Source organism: Capra hircus, chromosome 8, assembly GCF_001704415.2.
Source record: "Capra hircus breed San Clemente chromosome 8, ASM170441v1, whole genome shotgun sequence".
Lineage (NCBI taxonomy): Eukaryota > Metazoa > Chordata > Mammalia > Artiodactyla > Bovidae > Capra > Capra hircus.
In genome coordinates this window covers 67,587,234-67,613,750 of record NC_030815.1, presented here as the reverse complement: position 1 = coordinate 67,613,750, position 26,517 = coordinate 67,587,234, and positions in this window count along the sequence as shown.

Sequence of the window (26,517 nt, the reverse complement as noted above, 5' to 3'; positions counted from 1 at the left end):
ATGACAACAAATGATTCTATGTTCCACTGTAGAGAGTCTAGCAGTCTGAAATTGACTTAGTGTTAATAGTAAACAAAATCTCAGAATGTTAAGTGCACTCTTTGCATTGAACCAAAAGGCGCCTTTAATTCCTAAACTCACCTGCTCTCTACAGGAGGTGGTACCACCCTTGAGGGGCATATAGAAATGGTACAGATATTTCTGGCTGGCACAATAATCAGAAGAGTTACTATCATTTAATGAGCTGAAAGCGAGGGTTTTAGATGATTTACACTGCAGGGGACTGCCCTGCACAATGAATTGCCCCACCCCTATTGCTGATCACACTGTTTAAAGACACTGCACAGGGACTTCCCTGGTGGTCCAGTGACTGAGACTCTGCACCCACAATGCAGGAGGCCTGGGTTCAATCCCTGGCCAGAGAACTAGATCCCGCAAGCCTCGACTAAGTGTTCTCAGGCCGCAACTAAAGATCCCACATGCTATAATGAAGATCGGAGATCTCACGTGCCAAAACTAAGACTCAGCGTGGCCAAATAAATAAATAAATATTAAAGCAACAACAACAAATAGCTTAAAAAAAAATAAGGAAGACACAGCCCCAGACTTTGGATTGTCAAATGCCACGTGCAGCAGAATCCCAAGATGGAGAGGGGAAGTTCTCATTTTGGGAACAGGAAGCCTTTTGATAATTGGCTGCTTGTCCTATGTGTACCCCAACCTGCCTGAGTGGTAAACCCATAGTCCTTCCAAACCTTCCCCAAGCCCTGTGTTTCTCCCTCGCCAGGATCCTGAGCATCACCAGGATTCATCTCTCCACTAGCCTGTGGTCCCTCTGAGTGGATATAGGATGAGGATGAGAAACTCAATGAGCTCACATGCCCAGAGTGCCATGCTATTGTTGGAAACCTCTTTCCCACACCACGCTGTGGCCTGAGCAGAGCTGCCATGGGGAGGGCAGTCTCCAGTCACGGTAACAGTGGTTGGGTAATCACTGTTCCTAGATGAAGCTCAAGGGTCCTCTTTAGATAAGTCACAGAGGTTTTCAGAGCTTGCTTGACCAAACTGAGGACAGAGCAGTTGTGAGCTGACTCTTCCTTGGGGAGTCGTTGTGTAGTGTAATGTTAGTTTCTCAGTCGTGTCCAGCTCTTTGCAACACCATGGACTGTAGCTTGCCAGGCTCCTCTGCCCCTGGAATTCTCTAGACTGGAATACTAGAGTGGGTTGCCATTCCCTTTTTCAGGGACTCTTCCTGACTCAGGGATCGAACCTGAGTCTCCTGCATTGCAGGACGATTCTTTACTATCTGAGCCACCAGGGAAGCAAGGGAGTCCTTAGTCATATAGAAAAAATCCATCTGGAGAGTCTTACTTTCCACAGGAAAGTCAGAGAGAATTACTTCCAACCAGCATTTCAAGTATGCATGCTCAAGTGATTAGGTATAATTGAAAGAGCTGGTCTCATCTCTGTCCTTGGGACAGTTCCAGAGGGGGATGTGTGGGCCTCAAACTCTCTCCTCTGCAGTCTAACTTTCTTAAGGGGCTGACAGGACAGCAGAAGAAAAGACATATTACTCAGGGTCTTGGTTTCAAGCTCCTGAATCTGACACTAGCCAGGAAGGGAATTTATTTATGAATATCACTTCCCAGGTGGTGGTAAAGAATGTACCTGCCAATGCAGGAGACATAAGAGACAGGTTTTTTCCCCTGGCATAGGGCATGGCAACCCGCTCCAGTATTATTGCCTAGAGAATCCCATGGACAGAGGAGCCTGGTGGGCCACAGTCTATGGGGTCGCAAAGAGTTGGACATGACTGAGCAACTAACACACACAAAAGAAGGTACCTCCTACTTCCTTCATTGTGAAATATATGTGGTAGGAGATATCTCAATTAGTATTCTAGACAGCCTAAAATGGGCAACTATCTATGGCCTAAAGAAATCCCATAATGTAAGAGAACAACAGAGATTTCTAGCACAAGAATAGTGTAGTGATTTTGATAATCAAGACCAGAAGAGATAGGGAAGGTGTGAAATGCTAAATTCTCAGCCCTACTGCTATCCAATCGCTAAGCTGTGTCTGACTCTTTGTGATCCCATGGACTGCAGCACGCCAGGCTTGCCTGTCCTTCACTATCTCCCAGAGTTTGCTCAAACTCATATTCATTGAACCAGTGATGCCATCCAACCATCTCATTCTCTGTCACCCAATTCTCCTGCCCTTAATCTTTCCTAGTATCAGGGTCTTTTCCAATGAGTCAGCTGTTTGCATCAGGTGACCAAAGTACTGGAGCTTCAGTTTCAGCCTCAGTGCTTCCAATGAATAGTCAGGGTTGATTTCCTTTAGGATAGACCAACTTGCTCTCCTTGCTGTCCAAGGGACCCTCAAGGGTCTTCTCTAGAACCACAGTTTGAAAGCATCATTTCTTTGGTGCTCAGCTTTTTGTATGGTCCAGCTCTTGCAACTGTACATGACTACTGAAAAAACCATAGCTTTGACTATATGGACTTTTGTCACAAAATTATGTCTCTGCTTTTTAATATGCTGTTTAGATTTGTCATAGCTTTTCTTCCAAAGAGCAAGCATCCACCATCTGCAGAGATTTTGTAGCCCAAGAAAATAATGTCTATCACTATTCCCATTTTTTCCCCATCTATTTGTCATGAAGTGATGGGGCTGGATGCCATGATTTTAGTTTTTAGAATGTTGGCTGAGACAATTGAGAAAATTGAGATTTTCTTATCCTCCACTCACAGAATCAGTGAAAATCGAAATGAACAAAAATCACTTGCCTGCAGTGACAGTGCTAGTTAGGGGCAAGCATGGACGAGCATCTAGCACACATCACCCCTCCCATTGCTCAGCTGTCCAGGTAGGTGTCCTGCCAGCCCCTGCTCAGTCCCGTGAGCCCCAGGCCCTGAACAGCCTTGATCAAAGGGCACAGATGTCTACCCTGAGATGCGAAGTGTGTTGCTTTAATTCAAGCTTCCTGAAATCCACTCCCATATGTTGAAAACAGCCTGGAGAGTGGGCTAAAATCTGGGAAGAAGGGTAGGCAATTTCATCTCTGTTGGTTCTGATGTAGGTAAAATGAGCAAAAGTAATGCATATTGAATTCGGTGGACTGAATTGTTGTCCCCAGTTCTCACCCCTTTAGCTTCCACACTATTATCATGGCCTCATTGTGGGCCTTGCCTATTTCACTTCCTGTCTTGTGACTCTTCTGTCCCTATGAGAATGTACTGGTTCTAGGAGAATGACAGACATCTGGAGAAGAACCTTTCCTGCAAAATCCAGTGTAGGTCAGCCTCCCCCCCGGCATCCCCTCCAGCAAACTACAGAGGTGGATGCAAAGATGAACCATTGTTGTGATAAGCCATTGAGTTTTAGAACTGGTGTGTAATGCATTCACAATATCTGACCAAGAAAACAAGCTTTAGGTGTTTTTTTTTTTTTTTTTTTTTTTTTTTTGCACCTGTCTTATAGTTCAGGGTTGATAGACATCAACCCCCTCTCAATACACACATCTGCATGCAAGGCAAGGAGAAATCACTGGAAGTTGCAGTTCCTACTCTATACTTAGAGCTAGCGCAGCTAATGACATGCCAGAACACTCTCCATGGCTAGCTTTGTGACCTTGTCTTCCTACCTGAAACCTCAGCACCTCATTTACCCACTTGGTTGACCATTGTCCAGGGGCTGTAAGCACTCAGCCATGGGAAGAAGGTGAGAAATCAGGGAGATGTCCAAAATGATTGTGACCAATGGTCTCCTCTCACCTAGAAGTCAATAGCCAAACTTCTGAGCACTGAGACTGGTGGGGAGGGGTCAGTAGCAAACTCCAGTAGCAAACCCCCATTCTTGGACTTCTCAGCACCCTTAAAAGGTTGCCACACAAAAGGGCCCCCAGGGCAAACATCAACATGGTTATTTTTGTCATAAGAGTGGCATCAAGTGGTGGGGATGCCAGAGAGGAAGGAGGATTGGGTGGCAGAGTGGACCCCCAGACAGAAGACAGCCCACACCCATGAAGATTACAAGGAAATACATGAGCAAAGTGGTATGGCATCTCAGCAGTGTGTGTGTCCTCCAGAGCATGAGTGGAGAGGAGAGGCTGGCTGGGGAATTTTAATGTCAAGGGGGCTGACCTACACTAGTATCTTCATTTGACATGAGCCTGGAATGAACGGAAACAAACAATAGGGTATCCCTCTCACCCCAAGTATGGGCTTCCTTGGTGGCTCACATGGTGAAAAATCCACCTGAAATGCAGGAGACCTGGGTTTTATTCCTGAGTCTGGAAGATCCCCTGGAGAAGGGAACGGCTACCCACTCCAATATTCTTGCCTGGAAAGTTCCATTGACAGAGACTGGTGAAGGTTACAGTCCATGGGGTTGCAAACAGTTGGACACAACTGAGTGACTAAGCATGCAAGCTCCAAGTGTATCATTTGCTTGGTCTCCCCTATGAACAGCTGAGTCACTGGTGGGGAGAGGCCATATCAGAGCCTGTGCTGGGCATATCCTGGAGGGCTCTGAGGCTCAAAGGATGAAGAGTCTGCGGCAGTCAGAGCCCCGACAGCTGAATCTAGCCCAGATCTCAAGAGCTCTGAACCATGAAGGGAACATGAGGGACGCATTCCAAGGAAACACTTCATCACCTAGAGACAACATATTGATCACGGATTCTGGGCAGCTGATTTCTCAATTCAGGGTGCAGTGAACATTTTAATAAATTCTTTTTCTGCAGCGAAGATAGAGATCCCAGGTTTCTGAAAGCTGGCTTCGGAGGGAGGATGGCACACAGATTTCTGTCTGAGGAGCAGAGGGGAGGGGCAGGGCACAGGCTGCCCCTGGCACTAGGTTCTGGGGCTTGAAAGTAAACCTGCCAACTTTATTCTATGTTTCTGCTAATTATGTAGGCATGCTGCTCTTTATCTTTGTTACCCATGTAATATTCACTTTAACCAAATCCCCTAAACCTTAGTGGAGTCCCTCTTCACTTGCTAAATATTTCAAACGCTGGGGTTGATGTGGCTGGAGAACTAGAATGGTAACTTAAGGAACCAAGGAGCAACCTCTCAGAGCTGCTGTGTTTTTTGTTTGTTTGTTTTCCCTTAGGGAGGAAGAGCTTTTGGTGTAACTCATGTATTCTGGGCAGAAGCAAAGAAGATCCAAGAAGCATATAGACCATGTGTTGCCAGCTGATTGGAGGAGGTGCAGTGCTGGAGAGGCTCTGCAGAGTGATGGGAAGACCAGGGCTTTTCTACATCTAGGCTATTCTGGAACCTTCTCTTTTCATGGCCAAGGTGAAGGGACAAGGCCAAGACTGAACAGCTAGTGGGGTTGCATCTCAGTTCTCCCTTTCAGTTTTGTTTAGTGTTTATGAGGCAACTTCCTCTGAATCAGGAGGAATGTTCAAGGTACTTCCTCTGGGATAAAACATTGATATGGTTTGAAGCCTGGCTCTGCCCTTTTCTGTCTGGGTTGCCTAGAACCATATCTTTCACGTCCCTGCCTCACCTTTCCCATGAGGACACCAGGACTCTCACAACTCATCTGAAAGAGTCAGATTACATGAGATGTGTAGTAAAGTCCTTAGCACACTATCTCACAACTACCAAATGAATTATTGAGTCAATTACATGGACATGAGCTTGGGCAAATGCCAGGAGATGGTGAGGGACAGAGAGACCTAGTATGCTGCAGTTCAAGGAGTCACAGAGTCGGACATGACTTGACAACTGAACAACAACAACAATATTTATACTCCAACACATATTCTGAGTGTTTTACACAAACACTGTCCTTTGACCCTCATAACAACCTTTGTAATAGGAACTCTTACCATGCTCATTTTTATAGAAGAGACACCTGAGACATGGAGAAATTAAGTAGGTTTCCTAAGGTCACAGAGCTGGCACTTGGAAATATGAAATCCACACACAGGCTGTCTGAGGGAACCCCTGTGCTCTGGTGGGTTCTCTTGTTCTTTCTATATCTAGGTAATCATCAGTTTCCTAGGAAGAGGCAAACCTAGGAGGGAGAGTCCTAAATAATTTTTTGTGTTGTTTTTTGAGTTTTCTCTTTTTCTTCTTCTTTTAAAAGGAAAAAAGAAACTCTTATCTTCAGTTTCAATCCTTATCACCAGTGTGAAGATTCATAGAGTTAAGAGAGAACAAGGACAATACCCAAGGTCATCAAACACTCTAATTAAGTTATCAAAGACCTTGTGTTTGGTCATAACTCAATGGACTTCAACTCTCAGCAGACTTCCTCTGTACGAGGGTAATTTGCACCATCGAAGAGAAAAACTGGCTGCAAACGGCAACTTGAAAAATTAACCCAACATCTGGGACTGCACCCTATGGGTTGTGGGGCAGCTGACTAGTTCAGTGAATTGTGTTCAAAGGGTAGCAAACTCCAGCAGGCAGTCTGGCAATGCAATTTCAGAACCCCAGCAGGTGATGGCATCCTTGTTCTAGATCTGAGGTAGCAATGACTGTAACTCATACTGTCTCTCTAACTCCTGTGCTCTTGGTAGATTTAGCTAGCTGATCACAGAACTATTTTTTGCTAGATCCATGTATTGCTTCAGATTTGTCTCATCTACCCGGAGTTAACCCTTGAGAAGAATTACATCTTGTGGGTAGGAGAAGCAGAATTCCCAATAGCAGACAACCACTGGATTTATAGGCCTCCAGTTCTTATTGTTGTTATCATTCACTTGCTAAGTCGTTTCCAACCCTTTGCAATCCCGTGGACTGCAGCTCGCCAGGCTTCCCTGTCCTCCAGTATCTCCTTGAGTTTGCTCAGGTTCATGTCCATTGACATTCCATTCACGTCTAGTTCTAAAAGGAACTAGAAATAAAGCCAGAGGATGTTTTGGATCAACATTGTAGTTAGAAGAAAAGTTATGAATGAGACAAGTTAGGCTCAAACTTATGTAACCCACACTGATATGCTTAAATAGCAAGATTTGCACTCAAGCACATTTCAGAGGGTTGTATACCTACCCCTATCTTAGAATGAGTTCATCCTAGAGCTGGAGGCCAACCTTGATATGAGCAGCTGGGGCAGGCAAGGAAGGTGAAGTGAGGCATGAGCTAACACTGATACCGGAGAGAGATGAGCATGCACAGAGCTCTAAGCCCATGCTCAGCCCAGCCGTGGACTCCTGGGTCTCAAAAAAGAGTTTGAAAAGTTAGTTTTCAATTGTTGAAACATCCTGTTGTGGGGAAGAGGAGTAGGTTGATGTTCACCTTGACCCCTGGGAACAACTTTATTTAGCAATCTTTTGGGGGTGTTGAGAAGCACAAAAGTGGGAGCAGCACCTGGCATTTACTACTGGTCACCCAGCCTCAGTTCCCAAATGTTTGGCTGTTGACAAAGACAGGAGGACTTTGGTCCTGTTGTCACTCTGGACACTTGTCCTATTTCTCACTTCTTTTCATAGCTGAGTGCTTATAATCCCTAGAGCCCATGGTCAACCAAATGGGCAAAAGAGAAAAGTAGATTTCTATGAAATTTGGGAAGCCCTTTTCTTGCATGTGTGTTCGTTCGCTTCAGTTGTGTATAACTCTTTGCATTCCTATGGACAGTAAACCACCAGGCTCCTCTGTCCATGGGATTCCCCAGGCAAGAATACTGGAGTGGGTTGCCACACTCTCCTCCAGGGATTTTTCCTGATGCAGGGATCTAGCTCATGTCTCTTTCATCTCCTGCATTGCAGGCAGATTCTTTACCACTGAGACACTGGGGAAGCCCAGCCCTTCTCTTACAGAGGTAAGAAGTGAAGTTCTTTCTAAGCCTATGGGGGATATTTATTTAGTAACTAAGAGCATGGTTTCAGTTTGATCCTGTTTCTGCCACTGACAAGCTTGTAGCTTAGGCAAACTCTCTAAGCCTTAGCTTTATCATTTATAAAACAAAGAATTCAGAAATCTAGTCTTAGGATGGTTGTGAACCCTAAATTTAAAAAATCATGAAAAATGGTTAATAATCTTGTTTAATAAGGCACACATGATAATGTTCAATTATTTTTTATCAGTGAAGAGTTTATAAGGGAAAAAGGTAGTAAGATAACAAGTGTGAATGTATGTTGGGCATTTACTATTAATATACAGTGCATCTCAAACATTATTCTAAGTATTTTCCATCCATTAAAATATTTAATTCTCACAATAACTAAGGAGATTGATTGCATTGACAGCACCTATTAACAGATTCCTCTTATCCTCACCCTTTGCAATAAGACTTTCCTCCCCTCCCTCAAAATAGATTGAGTCTATTTGCCCTTCTCTTGAATCTTATACTTTCTTTGACCAGAATAGTCTGGTACAAATGATGTTGTGCTAATTTTGAGCCTTCCACACATCTGTCTCTTGGAATCTTGCCATGTAAACAAGCCTAGACCATCTGGAATAAGCTTCTAGCCCACTTGTTCTGACTGAGGCCACTAGACAAGCCTTAACCCAGGACATGTGTGAGAGGCTCCTCTAAGATCAGCAGAGCTGATTCCCTGCCCACAGATACAGGAGCAAGACCATATCTACTCAGCTGGGCCAGATTTGTGAGTAATAATAAATACTTACACATCTTAAGCTATGGAGTTCTGAGGCAGTCTGTTACACAACAATCACTAACTGATACAATAACTTGATGAAGTAAAGGTGAGAAAAATGAGGAACAGAAAGGTTAAGCAGCTTGTCTCAGGTCACACAGCAAGTAAGGGTTGGAAATAGGATACAACCATTGATAACACCAGGAGATTTCACCCTGGCTGGATATTATCTACTCTATATTTAATAGTAGCATTTATAAATAGAGTTTCACTGTGTTTCATCTGAAGGTTGAAGAGTTACATTACTCAGAGACATCTAGGCCTGTCAATGGCAACATACAAACTTTATTGGCTTAGCACAACAAAAGTTTATTTCTACTTGATATCACATACAACTATGCCTTAAGGTCACCAAGAAATTAAGAAAATATATGTTAGGGTCGGACTTAGGGAAGCCTTGAATTAATGCCTTGCCCACATCCTCTCGGCCAGAAAGTAGACCCAATCTAACTTCAAGGGAGCCTGGGAAATGTAGTTTTCTGTGTGTACAGGAAGAGGAAGTAGTATATAAACCTACAGCATTGTCTCTACCAAAGTGTTAAGGAGAAAGTAGATATTAATATTCCTGATTCTCAAGACAGAGGGACTTGCCCTGTCTGCCTGGGTGCTGCCCTGTGTCCCAACTGCACGTCTTGTTCAACTTCTGTTGGTTCTCCCTTGAAACAGACCCAGAATCTCCTTTTGCTGAACTTTGAGGGTGCAAGTCAGAGTTAATTGCTGACTGCCCTCCACCCCTCCACCCCTCATCCCATTGATCTATATGGATCTTCCTCCAATGCTGAGACTTCTGGGCGAAATGACCTGATGAGGCCATGGACCTTCCCCTCCCTCCACTTTGTATGACTAAACAAACACCAAAAAATGATGCACAGAATTCCAAGGGACTCCCTATTCTTCTGAGAGCCAGCAGGTAATAATGTACCGCATGAAAAGACCCCTAGCCCATCTTCGTCATCTGCAGAGTGCAGAATCTGAAGCTTGGGCTAGTTCCTGAACCCAAAGGCAGACCACTAGTGTTGTGGCAGGAGTGACACAGGTCTATCCTAGAACGGTGGGATTTTTTTTTTGTTTGTTTTTATTGTTTGTATTTTTTGTTTCAGCCATAAAGCGTGGCATATGGGATCTTAGTTTCTTGACCAGGGATTAAAGCTATGCCTCTTGAATTGGGAGTCCAGAGTCTTAACCACTGAACCTCCAGGGAGGTCCTGGTCTATCCTAGAGTTGAAGGACAGGTTATTGTGGATGTGCTTTCCTGGGTTGGGAAGATGCCCTGATGGAGGGCATGGCCGCCCACTCCAGTATTCTTGCTTGGAGAATCCCCATGGACAGAGGAGCCTGGTGGGCTACAATCCATAGGGTTGCAAAGAGTCACACACGACTGAAGCAGTTTAGCACACAGCATGCCCTTGCCCTCCTCCAGGAGATCTTCCCTACCCAGGGATTGAACCCAGGTCTCTTACATCTCTTGCACTGAGAGGCAGGTCCTTTACCACTGGCAGGTCCTAGCACCACCTGGGAAGCTGGACAGGGAGGTCCAAAACATTGGGCCTCTGCCTCACTCCCACTGATGCTAAGGGCCATAAAGTGCCCCCAGTGAGGACTGTAAGAGAGGGCCTGGGAAGGCGGGGCTCTAGATGTGCAGGAACACATTTCCTGGTTCAAACTTGCAAGGGAGCCCCTGACACCCTTTCCTTCTAAGTTCTGAGGTCTGTAAACAACATTTTCTTCTAGAATTTGTCATGAGAATGTGATCTGATTGCTGCTGCCTAGAGGTAAGCATGGGGAGCTGTGCGGAGTGCTGGGTGGAGCCCAGTGGAGGTAGGGGAGGGGCTGTGATAGCACAGGGCCTCTCAATCAAGAAAATGAAGCATTCAGCGGTGAACAATGGACAGTAACTAGGAGGAGGTAACAGGCTTGTTTCCCAGGAAACAGTTGCACTGCTCTCCTCCCTAAACCCCCTCTGTCCATCATTCACCCTCCCTCTTCAGACACTAGACATTCCATCCCCAGGACTACTGGGATGCTATTCAAAGCCAGGAATGAGAGTTTCACTTCCATCTACCTCTTAGCACCTCACTGGTCCCCTTCTCTGCCTCAGTGAGGCCTCAGTCAAGCACACAGTGGGGATTCCAAGCTTGATGGGGGAGGGGAGGCCCAGGGCACAGCTCAGGATCTCTTCTGTAGGGGAGAGAATCAGGCTAAAATGAACTCTGGGATAACCAAAAAAAAAAGCACATTTTTACTTAGCAGCAATGGTGATATCCATAAGGAGAAAAATGCAATGTTGGGTGTGGTGTGAGCTTATATAGGTGCGGTGTGAATGTGTGTGTGAGTAATAGTGTGTGTATGAGTGTGGGGCACGGGGGAGCTTCCCTGATGGCTTAGTGGTAAAGAATCTGCTTGCAGGAGACTCAGGTTCGATCCCTCAGTCAGGAAGATCCCCTGGAGGAGGGCATGGCAACCCACTCCAGTATTCTTGCCTAGAGAATCCCATAGACAGAGGAGCCTGGTAGGCTACAGTGCATGGGGTTGCAGTCGGACATGTCTGAAGTGACTGAGCATGCAGTCGTGTGTGTGACTCTGTGTGTGTGTGTGTGGTGTGTGAGTGTGAGTGTATGTGGCAGCTGGGATGAGAGTGGCGGCTGGCTCAAAGCCATGTCAAAGATGGCCAGGAGTTGAGCAAGGCAAAAGATACAGGGGGATGAAACTCTTGCTGCATCTCCTATCCTAACTCAGATGACAGGGCTGTCCTTTTATTCCCCCAGGGGCTGAAGAAACAAGGTGGGTTCTGTAAGGGCTTAATTATAGTTGCTCTCATCACAGCAGGATGAAAGACCTAACAGTTTCCTCTGGAGTCTGGGTTTTTCACAGAATGGTGGAGGAAGGCTGGAGGGAGGGCTTGGCAACGACTTTCCATGTGTGTTCTTGCCAGGGCCAGGAGCCCGTGCCAGCCCACTCTGTTATTTAGCATCTGGAGAGCTCTTTGCCAGCGTCAAGCACTTTGTCATCTTCTGATTAGCCTCCAGCTCTTGCACTTCCAGGAGTGAGGTCAGTTCCATCTCAGAGATGGGATAAAGTACAGAGTGAAAGATGTGAAAACATTCGCTGGAAGGGTGTCATATTTTAAAATATTTCTTGAGCATCAACTGTATACCATGAACCAAACAACAGACTCAGAGTCTTTGGTGATATGTGTTGGTTGTACATGCCTGACAGTGGTGTGCTGACAAACAGCCCTAAATCTCAGTGGCTTCAAACAATAAAGACGTACGTGTTCATTTAGTTGATTAGATCATCACTTTCCTTGTCCATTGCAGGTTGTTTGAAAGTTGTCCTCCCCATTATCCTCACTTCCAGACCCAATATTCCATTTTTGAAATATTGGTCACAATGGCCAGCTTGGAGCTGGGAAATCACATGTTGGCTCTTAATGTTTCCATCTAGAATTTTCTCAGGTCACTTTTGTTTGCATACCATTAGCCACGCCTAACTCCAAGAACCTAGGGAAGCGCAGTCCTACAACATGCCCAGAGAAAGAATCAGAAGTGTCTGTGACTGAGCTGATAACTATCACCAAAGGATGGGTGTGGTATCTGTGGGCTACAGAATCATGAAACAAGAGACAGAAGAAATTAAAAGATCATCCAATAGATCTTTCTTAATTTACAGAAGATTAAGGCTCAAAGGGGGCCTTACCAGGTGGCTCAGTGGGTAAAGAATCCGCCTGCAATGCAGGAGACACAGCAGAGCCAGTTTCAATCCCTGAGTCAGGAAAGATCCCCTGCAGGAGGGCACGGCAACCCACTACACTCCAGTATTCTTGTCTGGAGAATCCCTGGGGACAGAGTAGCCTGGTGGGCTACCGTCCATGGGGTCACAAAGAATCAGACAGGACTGAGCAGCTGAGCACACAGGCAAGGCTCAAAAAGGAAACAATCTATTCACATTTACAGTGTTCCACCTTGTGTCCCCTTTTCTTAAAGTCCTTTGGTTGTTATCTATTAATGTTAGGATAGTTAATCCTTAATACGGTCCACCAGACTTGGATCCTGCCTACCTCTCCAGACTTATCCTTGACAACATGTCCTCTCACCCTCGACTCTGGGCACACAGACCTTCCCTGGTTCATCATATGTGCTGAGGTCCCTCTCCTCAGGACCCTAGTTCTTTCCATTCCCTTCACCTAGATTGACCTCATCCTCTGGTCGTTCCCCTCATTGGCTCTGACCTCTTCTTTCTCATCTAAGCCCAAATATCACTGCCTCAAGGAAGTCTCTCCAACCCCACTTAAGCAAAGTGATAATGGATGATAAAAAAATAATGACAATTCAAAGTATTAATGGTTATTCAAATCAACTAACCACCAGCAACACACGAGCTAATTCACTTGAAATCCATCAGAATTTTAACCCAAAGAAATAGAGTGGTGAACATTCCAGGGTGGCCAATAGTTCCATCGACCAAGCATCAGGTATATGTCTGCCTCATACCAGATCATTGCCTCAGGGTGTGTACATGGAAAACACCTAACATACCTCTTAGACTTTTTCATTTTCCCTTCTCTTATCAGAGTTCATATTTTTGTATTTGGATTGGAATCCGCGTGCAGTATAGGAGACACAGGAGATGGGCATTTAATCCCTGGGTAGAGAAGATCCCCTGGAGAAGGAAATGGCAACTCACTCCAGTATTCTTGCCTAGAGAATCCCATGGACAGAGAAGCCTTGTGGGCTACTGTCCACGGAGTGGCAAAAGATTCAGACATGACTGAGCAACTAAGCACAGCTCATGATAGTAGTATCTCTCTTCTCCACTAGTAAGTATGCAATCCCATGTGAGCACAGATGTGCGGTCATATCTCTTTGCTCACTTTATGTAACAAGATCATTTATTCTGATCCTGTATCTCAAACACGCATACACGCATTCAAGTACCATGGATTAAGTTTATGCCACATTTCAATTAAGAGTGGATACACATAGCAGGGAGAAGTAAAGATATCACAGCGCCAGCTGAAAAGAGGCAGGACGAATGCCTTATTCACCTCAGCATCCCCAACACTTACCTGTGTCTGGAGCCCAGTAGGAGCTCATTAAATGTACATTTGCTGTTATCATTGAAATCCAGGAAAATAAAAGTCCCAAGCCAGGCTTACACTGAGAGTGTACTGAGGTGTGTAAGGTGTTATCCTTGTACACACCAGGAGGCAATGATCTGGTATGAGGCAGGCATTTGCCCGGTGCTTGGTCAATGGAACTGAGTTATCGGCCAGCCTGGAATGCCCACTGCTCTATTCCTTTGGGCTAAAAGTCTGACGGATTGCAAGTGAATTAGCTTGTATATTGCTGGTGGATAGTTGATTTGAATAACCATTAACACTTTGAATTGTCATTAATTTTTTATCACTCATTATCACCTTGGTGTGAATGACTAATCACAAACCAGGACCCTAAAGTACAGGGAATAGGAAAGACAGCTATGGAGCGGGAAGGATGAAAGCAGGAAGCGGGAGGAAGCTGGAATGGACTTGATTTGAGTGGTACTGGGTTGAGGGGTGGGTATGGCACTTCAAATTGCCCTCCTTTCTTCCTTCACACTTTCAGTCTTGGTTGGGAATTAGTGATTTCTTGCAATGTTGGTGTGATCAACAGGATTTTAAATCATAGCCCTGTGGTAAAAACAATGCATTTCTCTACTTGAATCTCCTCCCTGGGGAGGTGGGGAAGCTTGTTCCTTATGCAGGGTGAGGGCAGGACTGTGTCCAGGGGTCTGGTTGGAGGGGTGGCTTAGTTGTTTTGCTCACTCCTTCCATGTATTGACTGCATGTACAGAACCCAGCTTTTGCTCCTGACCCTCTGACTTTGCTTATTTCAGAAGTAGCAGTTGGGTTTTTTTTGGTGTCTTTGTATCTTTTGTCCAGAATTTACCCTACCTAAGACAGGCACACAGTTATTTTTAGTACCATATAGCTTCTTTGTATTTTGTTGCTTGAGGAGGGGTGTGTTCAGGTGCAAGCATCACAGTGAAATTCAAGCCTCGGCTAATGCATGCCCTATCTCCCTGGAGAGAGAGTCTAGATGAGATTTTTTCTATGTGAATCTTCTGCTAACTTCCTCCGAGTCTGTTTCTTGGACAGATGACTGCCTACAACTCTTATCTTTAGACATAACTCTGTTTGCAAATCTAGGATAATCAATCACTGGACATTTCTACTCCTGATTTAACATCACAGTCCTTATAGCGCTGTCTGTCTTCTTATTCTAGGATGTTCAAAACCCTGGCTTTATTAGTGTACTGTTAATTGGGATTGGCATTGGGGAGTTTTAGTGCACAGGCTCAAATGAAGAGGCAAATGTAGTTCAGAGGGGATCTTCACTTTGAGAGAAAGCGCAGGGATGAGATTGGTAAGTTTTTGTTTGGTTTGGATGACACTTTTGTTATTAAGGTGTAACTGTATACAATAAAATATACAGATCTTAAGAATGCAGTTCAATAAATTTTGAACCAGCACTTCAATCAAAATATAGAGCATTGTTATCACCCTAAAAATTCCCGTGTTTTCCTTTCCTATCTCCCTCCTCCCCAAGCCCATCATTATTCTAATGTCTATTTAGAGAACTAGTTTTGTTTGTTCTTGAACGTCATGCAAATGGTATCACACATATCTACTGTTAACACCCTCTTCCAACAATACAAGAGAAGACTCTACACATGGACATTACCAGATGGTCAACACCGAAATCAGATTGATTATATTCTTAGCAGCCAAAGATGGAGAAGCTCTATATAGTCAGCAAAAGCAAGACTGGGAGCTGACTGTGGCTCAGATCATGAACTCCTTATTGCCAAATTCAGACTCAAATTGAAGAAAGTAGGGAAAACCACTAAACCATTCAGGTATGACCTAAATCAAAATCTTTATGATTGTACAGTGGAAGTGAGAAATAGATTTAAAGGACTAGATCTGATAGACAGAGTGCCTGATGAACTATGGACAGAGGTTCATGACATTGTACAAGAGATAGGGATCAAGACCATCCCCAAGAAAAAGAAGTGCAAAAAAGCAAAATGGCTTTCTGAGGAGGCCTTACAAATAGCTGTGAAAAGAAGAGAAGCCAAAAGCAAGGAGAAAAGGAAAGATATAAACATCTGAATGCAGAGTTCCAAAGAATAACAAGGAGAGATAAGTAAGCCTTCCTCAGTGATCAGTGCAAAGAAATAGAGGAAAAGAATAGAATGGGAAAGACTAGAGATCTCTTCCAGAAAATTAGAGATACCAAGGGAACATTTCATGTAAAGATTGGTTCAATAAAGGACAGAAATGGTATGGACCTAACAGAAGCAGAAGATATTAAGAAGAGGTGGCAAGAATACACAAAAGAACTGTACAAAAAAGATCTTCACGACCCAGATAATCACGATGGTGTGATCACTCACCGAGAGCCAGACATCCTGGAATGTGAAGGCAAATGGGCCTTAGGAAGCATCACTACGAACAAAGCTAGTGGAGGTGATGGAATTCCAGTTGAGCTATTTCAAATCCTGAACGATGATGCTGTGAAAGTGCTACACTCAATATGCCAGCAAATATGGAAACCTCAGCAGTGGCCACAGGACTGGAAAAGGTCACTTTTCATTCAAATCCCAAAGAAAGGCAATGCCAAAGAATGCTCAACCTACTGCACAGTTGCACTCATCTTATATGTTAGTAAAGTAATGCTCAAAATTCTCCAAGCCAGGCTTCAGCAGTAAGTGAACTGTGAACTTTCAGATGTTCATGCTGGTTTTAGAAAAGGCAGAGGAACTAGAGATCAAATTCCCAACATCTGCTGGATCATTGAAAAAGCAAGAGAGTTCCAGAAAAACATCTATATCTGCTTTATTGACTATGCCAAAGCCTTTGACTGTGTGGATCACAATAAACTATGGAAAATTCTGAAGGAGATGGGAATACCAGACCACCTGACCTGCCTCTTGAGAAACCTATATGCAGGTCAGGAAGCAACAGTTAGAACTGGACGTGGAACAACAGACTGGTTCCAAATAGGAAAAGGAGTACATCACGGCTGGATATTGTCACCCTACTTATTTAACTTCAATGCAGAGTACATCATGAGAAATGCTAGACTGGAAGAAGCATAAGCTGGAATCAAGATTGCTGGGAGAAATATCAGTAACCTCAGATATGCAGATGACACCACCCTTATGGCAGAAATTGAAGAAGAACTAGAGCCTCTTGATGAAAGTGAAAGAGGAGAGCGAAAAAGTTGGCTTAAAGTCAACATTCAGAAAACGAAGATCATGGCATCCAGTCCCATCACTTCATGGGAAATAGATGGGGAAACAGTGGAAACAGTGTCAGACTTTATTTTTCTGGGCTCCAAAATCACTGCAGATGGTGAATGCAGCCATGAAATTAAAAGATGCTTACTCCTTGGAAGGAAAGTTATGACCAACCTAGATAGCATATTCAAAAGCAGAGACATTACTTTGCCGACTATGGTCCGTCTAGTCAAGGCTATGGTTTTTCCTGTGGTCATGTATGGATGTGAGAGTTGGACTGTGAAGAACGCTGAGTGCCGAAGAATTGATGTTTTTGAACTGTGGTGTTGGAGAAGACTCTTGAGAGTCCCTTGGACTGCAAGGAGATCCAACCAGTCTGTTCTAAAGGAGATCAGTCCTGGGTGTTCATTGGAAAGACTGATGCTAAAGCTGAAACTCCAATACTTTGGCCACCTCATGTGAAGAGTTGACTCACTGGTAAAGACTCTGATGCTGGGAGGGATTGGGAGCAGGAGGAGAAGGGGATGACAGAGGACGAGATGGTTGGATGGCATCACGGACTCGATGGACATGAGTCTGAGTAAACTCCAGGAGTTGGTGATGGACAGGGCGGCCTGGCGTGCTGCGATTCATGGGGTCACAAAGAGTCGGACACGACTGAGCGACTGAACTGAACTGATGATTGACTTCTTTCATTCAGTAGGATGCGTTTAAGATTTATATATGTTATGGTGTGTATAAGTTTATTTTTAATTGCTGAGTCATATTCCACTGTGTGAATATTTATAGTTTAATTATGCATTTATTGGGTAATTTTTGCTCTTTTTATGAATAACATTTATTATAAATGTTCTTACACAAGTCTTTTTGTGTGCATTTAAAAAAATTTATTTTGGGTAAATACCTAAGAGTAGAATTACTGAATTATGGCAAATTCACAGTTTTCCACCATGGTTGTACCATTTTACACATCTATCTGACATGTTGCATCTTCAACATTTAAAACTATTAATTTTAGCCGTATTAGCAAGTGTACAGAGGAATCTTATGTTACATTTAATTTTATTTCACTGATATTAAAAATGTTGAGCATCGTGTATTTATTGACTAACATATTTTTGGGAATATTTTCTATATCTTATCTATTTCATTAATATTTTTATCTTTTTATCATGAATTGGTAGTAATCTTTGATATATTATGGATTAAATGCCTTTATATTACCTTTTTTCCTCCTAGTCTGTGGCTATGTATATCATTTTTAAATTTCTTTTTGATGAGAAAAAATTTTATGAAATTTCATTTTTTGCTTTATTTTTTTATATTTAGAATTTTTATCATTATCTCTAAGAAATCTTTACCTACCACCAGCTTACAAACATATCCTGTTCTTATATAGGAGCTTTATAGTTTTTATTTTTACATCTAGATCTATAATCCAGCTTAAGATAATTTTTATATAATGTGAAGTATAGACCGAATTCTATATTTTTGATGCCTTATAAATGGTATTGATTTTTGAATTAATTTTTTCTATTGCTGTTTGTTAGCATATAAAAACACAATTGAGATTTGTATATTTATCTTATCTTCTCAGATCTTGCTGAATTCAATTATTAAACCTGTTAGTTTTTATTTTTGTTTTATTTTGTTTGGAGATTCTTTAGGGTTTTCTATGTACACAATTTTTATCAATTGCAAATAGGCAGCTTTATTTCTTTAACAATCCTCATGCCCTCTTTTCCCCTTTTTCTAATCACGTTGGCTAGAACGTTCAGCATGAACTGAATAGAAGTGGTAAGAGTGAATATCCATGCCTTGTTCCTGATCTTGATCCTGAACATTTTCAATATTTCACCATAAAAATGAAAATAATTATAGCTTAGTCATACATTATGTTTATCAGATTGAAGAAGTTCCTTTCTACTTTTATTTATAATGAATTAATGCTGACATTTTTATATGCCTTTTGCAGCTACTGAAAAGTCTTTATGAGTGTTCTTCTCTTTTTATATATGATCAGTTTCATGGATTGATTTTCAAATCTTAAACTAACCTGCATTCCTGGGATAAACCTCAATTTATCATGAAATATTACACATTTTATGCATTGTTCAATTCGATTTACTAACAGTTATTAGGAATTTTGCTTTTGAAGAAAACTAGAATATGTCATCCCCAAGTATGTCTTTTTGACATAAAAATCATTTTGAGCTGAAGGCAATTAAAAAGCAGAAAATGCAAAAAATAGCCCCCATCCCCTTTTCTGCTTAAACACAAAATATAAATTTTCCTGTTATTGGAGACAGATTCTTATCAGCTCACAGAGGGCAACAGAGGAATCTGCAAATAAACCTTATTCCATTAGCCCCCTCCCATATATTTACCTTTCCACAGTTCGTTGCCTAAAACTTCTTATACTTTGGAAGCCTAAAATTGCTTTCCTATGTCCTGCCATTTCCCTACAATTTATTGTTCTTTCTTGAAGATGCTGTATAACCCAGAGTTCGAAGCTGCTGCTTTGAGTTATTTTTTGCTTAGATATTTTTCCGTGCATAATGTGTACTGCACTCATTAATAAACTGTCTTCTTCTTGTTAATCTGTCTTTTTTCAGAGTCCCAGCTGAAAATGGAAGATGGGTAGAGGTAAAGTTTTGGCTCTTCTACCTTTTCATTTATGTTAATGAATGATGAAAAAATGAAAGTGTTAATCTCTCAGTCCTGTCCAACAGTTTGTGACTGCCCCCATGGACTATAGACTGCCAGGCTCCTCTGTCCATGGACTTCTCCAGGCAAGAATACTAGAGAGGGTTGCCATTCCCCTCTCCAGGGGACAGAGTGATGTTGGTCTTTAATTTTATTTTCTTGTAAGGTCCTTGTCAATTTGGATATTAAGGTTATGCTGCCCTCATAAAACAAATTGAGAAATGTTTTCTTCTCTTCCTATTGTGAAAGTGTTTGTGTAATATAAGTATTTCTTTATGAACATTTAATAGAATTTCACAGAAGAACCAGCTGGGCTTGAAGCTTTCATAGTGGGGCAGTTTTAAATTATGAATTCAATTTTTCTAATAAATGTAAGACTATCCAGGTCAACTTTTTTTTCTGTCAGTTTTGGTAGATTGTGTTTTTAAAAGAGATTTTAGAGATTTCATCATTGTTGTCAAGCTTTATAGTATATGCATGCGTTTGTGAGTGCTAAATCACTTGAGTCGTGTCCAACTCTGTGTAACCCTATGAACTGCAGCCTGCCAGGCTCCTCTGTCAATAAGATTGACTCTCTGGGCAAGAATACTGGAGTGGGTTGCTGTGCCCTCCTCCAGGGCATCTTCCAGAACGAGGGATTGAACCCGTGTCTCTTATGTCTCCTTTACTGGCAGGCAGGGTCTTTACCACTAGTGCCACCTGGGAAGCCCTTTTTAGTATATCAGGTTCAGTCCCTCAGTCATGTCCGACTCTTTGCCACCGCATGGACTTCAGCATGCCAGCTTCCCTGTCCATCTGATCCTCTGTCATCCGTTCTCCTCCTGCCTTCAATCTTTTCCAGCATCAGGGTCTTTTCAAATGAGTCAGTTATTTGCAACAACATCAGTCCTTCCAATGAATATTTGGGACTGATTTCCTTTAGGATGAACTGGTTGGGTCTCCTTGCTGTCCAAGAGACTCTCAAGAGTCTTTGCCAACATCACAGTTCAAAAGCATCAACTCTTCGGCCCTCAGCTTTCTTTATAGTCCAACTCTCACATCCATACGTGGCTACTATGGAAAAACCATAGTTTTGACTAGATGGACCTTTGTTGGTAAAGTAATGTCTCTGCTTTTTAATATGCTATCTAGGTTGGTCATAGCTTTTCTTCCAAGGAGCAAGCATCTTTTAATTTCGTGGCTGCAGTCACCATCTTCAGTGATCTTGGAACCCAAACAAATAAAGTCTCTCACTGTTTCCATTGTTCCCCCATCTATTTGCCATGAAGTGATGGGAGCAGATGCCATGATCTTTGTTTTCTGAATGTTGAGTTTTAAGCCAACTCTTTCACTCTCCTATTTCACTTTCATCAAGAGGCTCTTTAGTTTTTCTCCGCTTTCTACCATAAGGGTGGTATCATCTGTGTATCTGAGGTTATTGATATTTCCCCTGGCAATCTCGATTCCAACTTGTGCTTCATCCAGCCTGGCATTTAGCATATATATTATATATATCTTAGAATATACTTATACATAACTTCCTCTTATTATGCTTTTAGTATCTGTAAACTTTCTATTGATATTCTCTTTTTGTGTGTTAGTCGCTCAGTCATGTCAGACTCTTTGAGACCCCATGGACTGTAGCTCACCAGGCTCCTCTGTCCATAGGATTCTCCAGGCAAGAATACTGGAGTGGGTTGCCATTTCCTTCTCCAATTCTCTTTTTAAAGCCCTGATTTTTCAATTTTTGGTTTTCCTTTATTTCCTTGATCTGTCTTCTTAGGGATTTAAAATTTTCTTAATCTTATTCAAATAAACAATTTTAAGTTTCTTGATTTTTCTTTGTATAATTATTTCATTTCAAATAACTTCTAATTTTTTGAGTATTGGTTTCTTATTGCTGCTGTAACAAATTATTATAAATTTAGTGGATTAAGACAAAGCAAATTCATTATTGTACAGTTCTGGATGTCAGAAGTTCAAAATCAATTTCACTGGGCTAACATCAAGGTGTTGGCAGGCCAGCACTTATTCTGGAAGCTCTAGGAAATAATTGTTTTTCTTATCTTTTCCAGTTCTGATAAGCTGCCTACAATCCTTCGTTTGTGGCCTCTTCTTACATCTTCAAAGCCAACAGTACACCATCTTCTCTCCACTTGGATCTTAGCTTCTATTCTTCAATTCTTATCTCTGATTCTTATCCTCCTATTTCCCTCTTATAAGGACCCTTGTAGTTACCCTGAGCACACTTAGATAATTTAAAATATTCTCTTTACTGCAAGATACTTAATCACATTTGCAAAATTCTTTTGCTGTGTCAAGTGAAATCAAAGATGTTCAGTTGTGTCTAACTCTTTGAGACCCCATGGTTTGTAGCCTGCCAGGCTCCTCTGTCCATGGAATTCTCCCAGCAAGAATACTGGAGTGGGTTGCCATTCCCTTCTCCAGGGGATCTTCCCCACCCAGGGATTGAACCTGGGTCTCTTTCATTACCGGCGGATTCTCTACTGTCTGAGTCCCCACTTTTTCTTTTTAGTGTGTAAGGCAACAAATTTACAGATTTTAGGAGTTAGGACATGCACATCTTTAAGAGGTCATTATTCAACCTATTATACCATATGATTTCCTACCCTGGTGGTTCAATGTACATTCTAATATCCCTTATGGTTTTATTAAATTATATTGCCAAACTTTCAAATATCTGTGGATTTTCTGGATATTTTTGTTGATTTTTAATTTCATTTTGTCTTTATCATAAAATAATCTTGTTATAATAGCAGACAAAAATGTATTGAGACTTGTTTTATGGCCTAGTATATGATGTATTTTGGTGAATATATCATGAGGATTTGAAAATAATATGTTATGCTATTGTCAATTAATATTTTATAAATTATGTAAAGTTGGCTGACAGCATTATTCAAATATTCTCTAGCCTTACTGAGGTATATTTTTTTCTCACCTGGGCAGACAATTTCTAAAGGAGTGTTAAACTTCTTCAACTAAGATTGTGGACTATTTCTCCGTTCAGTCCTACTGATTTTTGCTTCTGTTTTTGAAGCTCTGTTATTAGGTATATAAACAATTAGGATCACTAGGTCTTCTTGATTAATGTAATTGCTTTACATTATGAAATGTTTCTCTTTGCCTTTGGTGATGCCTTTGTTTTAAAGGCAAATTTGACAATATTATATCAACTTTCTTATTTGGTGTTTTCACAGTGTGTCTTTTTTTCTCTATCACTTTGCTTTTGGCGTATCTGTATCTTTATATTTAATTTAGTTTTTGTTAACAGTATGTAGTGAAAGTGAAAGTGTCAGTCACGCATTCGTGTCTGACTCTGCAACCCCTGTGGACTGCAGCCCTCTAGGCCTCTCTGTCCATGGGATTTTCCAGGCAAGGATACTGGAGTGGGTTGCCATTTACTTCTCCAGGGGATCTTCCCAACCCAGGCTTCAAACCCGGCTCTCCTGCATAGTAGGCTGATTTTTTACTGTCTGAACCACCAGGGAAGCCTAACAGTATGCAGTTGGATATTAAAAAAAGTTTATTCTGATAACTTTAAAAGTTTTAATCAGAGTGCCTGGCCCATTTACACTTAGTTTACTTACTGATGTATTTTTAATAGTTGTTTTAGGAAATAAAATATTCACCTTTGTTTCTTACAGTTTACAGTTACTTAATATTACACTGACAGATGTATAATAGTGTGAAAATTTGCAACAGTATACCTTAACTTTGTGATTTTGTTATACATTTTATTACTGCATGTTATGTATAATATAATACATAGCATATATTCAAATATAATGTTGTTGTTTTTGTTTTAAAAGTTTACTGTCTTTAAAGGCATCAGGAAAAGTTAGAAATAAAAAGTTATTATTTTCCCAAATATTGACCATTCCTGTTAAATATTTCTATAAATTTCTATAAATACTCAACTAGTATCAGTAGTTTTCTTATGTAAGAACTGGAGACAAACAGATGGACAGAATGGATGAAAATATAAAATTACTTGAACAATGAATAGAATCTAGAAGATAAATCAAATGGACATTCTAGTCCAAGTTTGTGTTTAGCAACTAGTTACGGAGAAGGAAATGAGAGGGATGATCTTTTATTAAAGGGTTGTTAGGGTCTAGGATAGCATCTGGCCTAGGTAAGGGAGCTTAACTTATATGTCTGACTCCCTCTAAATGATGGAATGAGGACTGAATTAGTAAAGAGTGAATCAGTTAACTTTCATTGCATTCGAAACACCTTAAACTTCGTCTTAAAATAACCAACTTTTATTTAGCTCATGATTGTGCAGACAACTAATTTGGGCTCGATTTGGCTGAATAGTTATTTTCATGTCAGTTGGGCTCACTTATGAGTTTACAGTCCTCTTCTGACTTGAGTGGAAATTGTTAGTCACTCAGTCTTGTCCAGCTCTTTGAGACCCCATGGACTGTAGTCCACCAGGCTCCTCTGTCCATGGAATTCTCCAGGCAAGAATACTGGAATTGGTAGCCATTCTCTTTTCCAGGGAATCTTCCTGATGCAGGGATCAAACCCGGATCTCTTGCATTGAAGGCAGATTCTTTACTGCCTGAGCCACCAAGGAAGTCCTGAGTGGGTGGAAGTTGGGCAATACAGGATGGCCTCGGATGGAATGGTTTGGCTGTGCTCTCTGTGATCTTTCCAGCAGGCTAGCTTGAGGTCCTTCCTATGGGTGGTGAGAAGAGTTCTAGGAGAGTGGACTTGTCCTTGGTCTCTTGAGACCTAAGCTTATAAAACTGGCATATTTCACTTCCACTGTACTGTGTTAACCAAAACAAATCACAAGAAAAGCTCAGATTCAAGGGGAAGCAAAATAGACTTCAGTTATTTATGGACGGAACTGCAAAGTCATATTGAGAAAAACTGTAAATACAGGAAAGAGTGAACAGTCATGGTTTTTTCTTCTTTTTGCAATCTGATACCTGGAAAGGAGGGTTCTGAAGCTTTGGGGTTAAGAAAAATTTAAGACTTTGATTATTTTCTTTCCTCTACAATAATCAAAACCACTCCTTCTTTTAAAGCTTCTTGGTATAGTTAAAAGGGCATGCATGGGCGTTGGAGTCTGACGGACAGAGTCACTGGCTATGTCACCATGGGAAAAGTGCACAAGCTCCCTGAAGTTCTTACATGTAAAACTTAGGTAATCAATATTCACTTCAAATGATTACCGGGAGAATTAGTGAATCATAGTAACATATTGTAATCACTGAGTCATGGTAACAGGACCATTATTCACTCTGAGTCTAGTTTCTGCCTCTGCTGTTAAACTGCACTGACTCCCTCAAACCACATAGATGTGCTCATGCAATTGTGGAACTAGAGGGACCTAAGACACTTTTACCCAAGATTTTCATATAGAAGTGAGGAAACTGCAGCCCAATTAAAAGAACTTCTCCAATGTTTCATCACATAAAACTATTGATTCCCTTTATTTGTCACCTATAAAATTTGATGTTGTTAACTCTTAGTTAACATAACCTTGTTTCCTCCCTCGTGGCTCAGTGGTAAAGAATCTGCCTGCAATGCAGGAGATGGAGGTTCGATTCCTGGGTCAGGAGAACTCCCTGAAGAAGGAAATGGCAACTCACTCCAGTATTCTTGCCTGGAGAATTCCATGGGCTGAGAAGCCTGGTGGGCTACAGTCCATGGGATCGCAAAAGCTGGCCATGACTGAGCGACTAACACTTTCACTTCACTTTCACTTTCGTCTTCTCTTGCAGTCTGGTAGCTTCTTGAGAGTAGTTATCCTACACTATTTTCCAGGTGGATACTCTACACTTAGCACAGTAGCTGGCACATTGCAGGCAGGCACTTGGGGGAAGCACAGTTGTGTGACTGGGTATGAAGAACAAAGGACAATCTATCTGAAATGGTCAGCATGGTGGAAGCAATCCATCCACAAGCCTGGTGGAAATGAGCTGAAACTAGGCAAATTAGTGTATCAGGAAGTCTTATTGTTCTCTCCTATTCTCTTGACCTGACCATAAGGTCACAAATCAGGAAGAAAAACATGCAGAAATATCAATAATCAGAAATATCAATAATCATCATTCTTTATCCAAATTTATAAATATTTACTGTGGTCCCATGGTATATATCTACTTCTCTGGTGGCTCAGATGGTAAATAAGCTGCCTGCAATGCAGGAGACTACGATTCAATCCCTGGGACAGGCAGGAAGACCCCTGGAGAAGGGAATGGCTACCCACTCCAGTATTCTTGTCAGGAAGATTCCATGGACAGAGGAGCCTGGCAGGCTACAGCCCATGGGATTGCAAAGAGTCGGACATAACTGAGAAACTAACATTTTATATATCTCCTGATTTCTCATGTAAATTCATTCTCCACATTTTGCATCATGCCCAGGAGGCCAGTCTCTATTAGTTGCTCTCTTGCTAGGAGGACCAACTCTTTTACTTTGACCAAGACACTTCAGGTTTAACAGTGAATGTCCTGCATCCCAGGAAACTTCTTAGTTCTCGGCAAACTGGGTTGGTAATTCATGTTAGCCCTTCTCCTCCGGCTTTCCACTGGGTTTGGCCCATGGGAGGCACCAGCTGAAGATCAGATGGTGGGAGCAGATTAATGTCAGGATATTTGTGTCTAGTCTCCCTCCAGCTGAGACTGCTGATTAGAAGATATTTCCCTTCCCTTTACCAAGTTTAAATTTTCATTAGATTGTTGTTGTTCATTTGCTAAATCTGTCTGATTCATTACAGCCCTATGGATTGTGGCCTATCAGGCTCTTCTGTCCTCCACTATCTCCTGGAGTTTGCTTAAATTCATGTCCATTGAGTCGGTAATGTTATCTAACCATCTCATCCTTTGGTGACCCCTTCTTCTTTTGCCTTCAATCTTTCCCAGCATCTCGGTACTTATTAGATC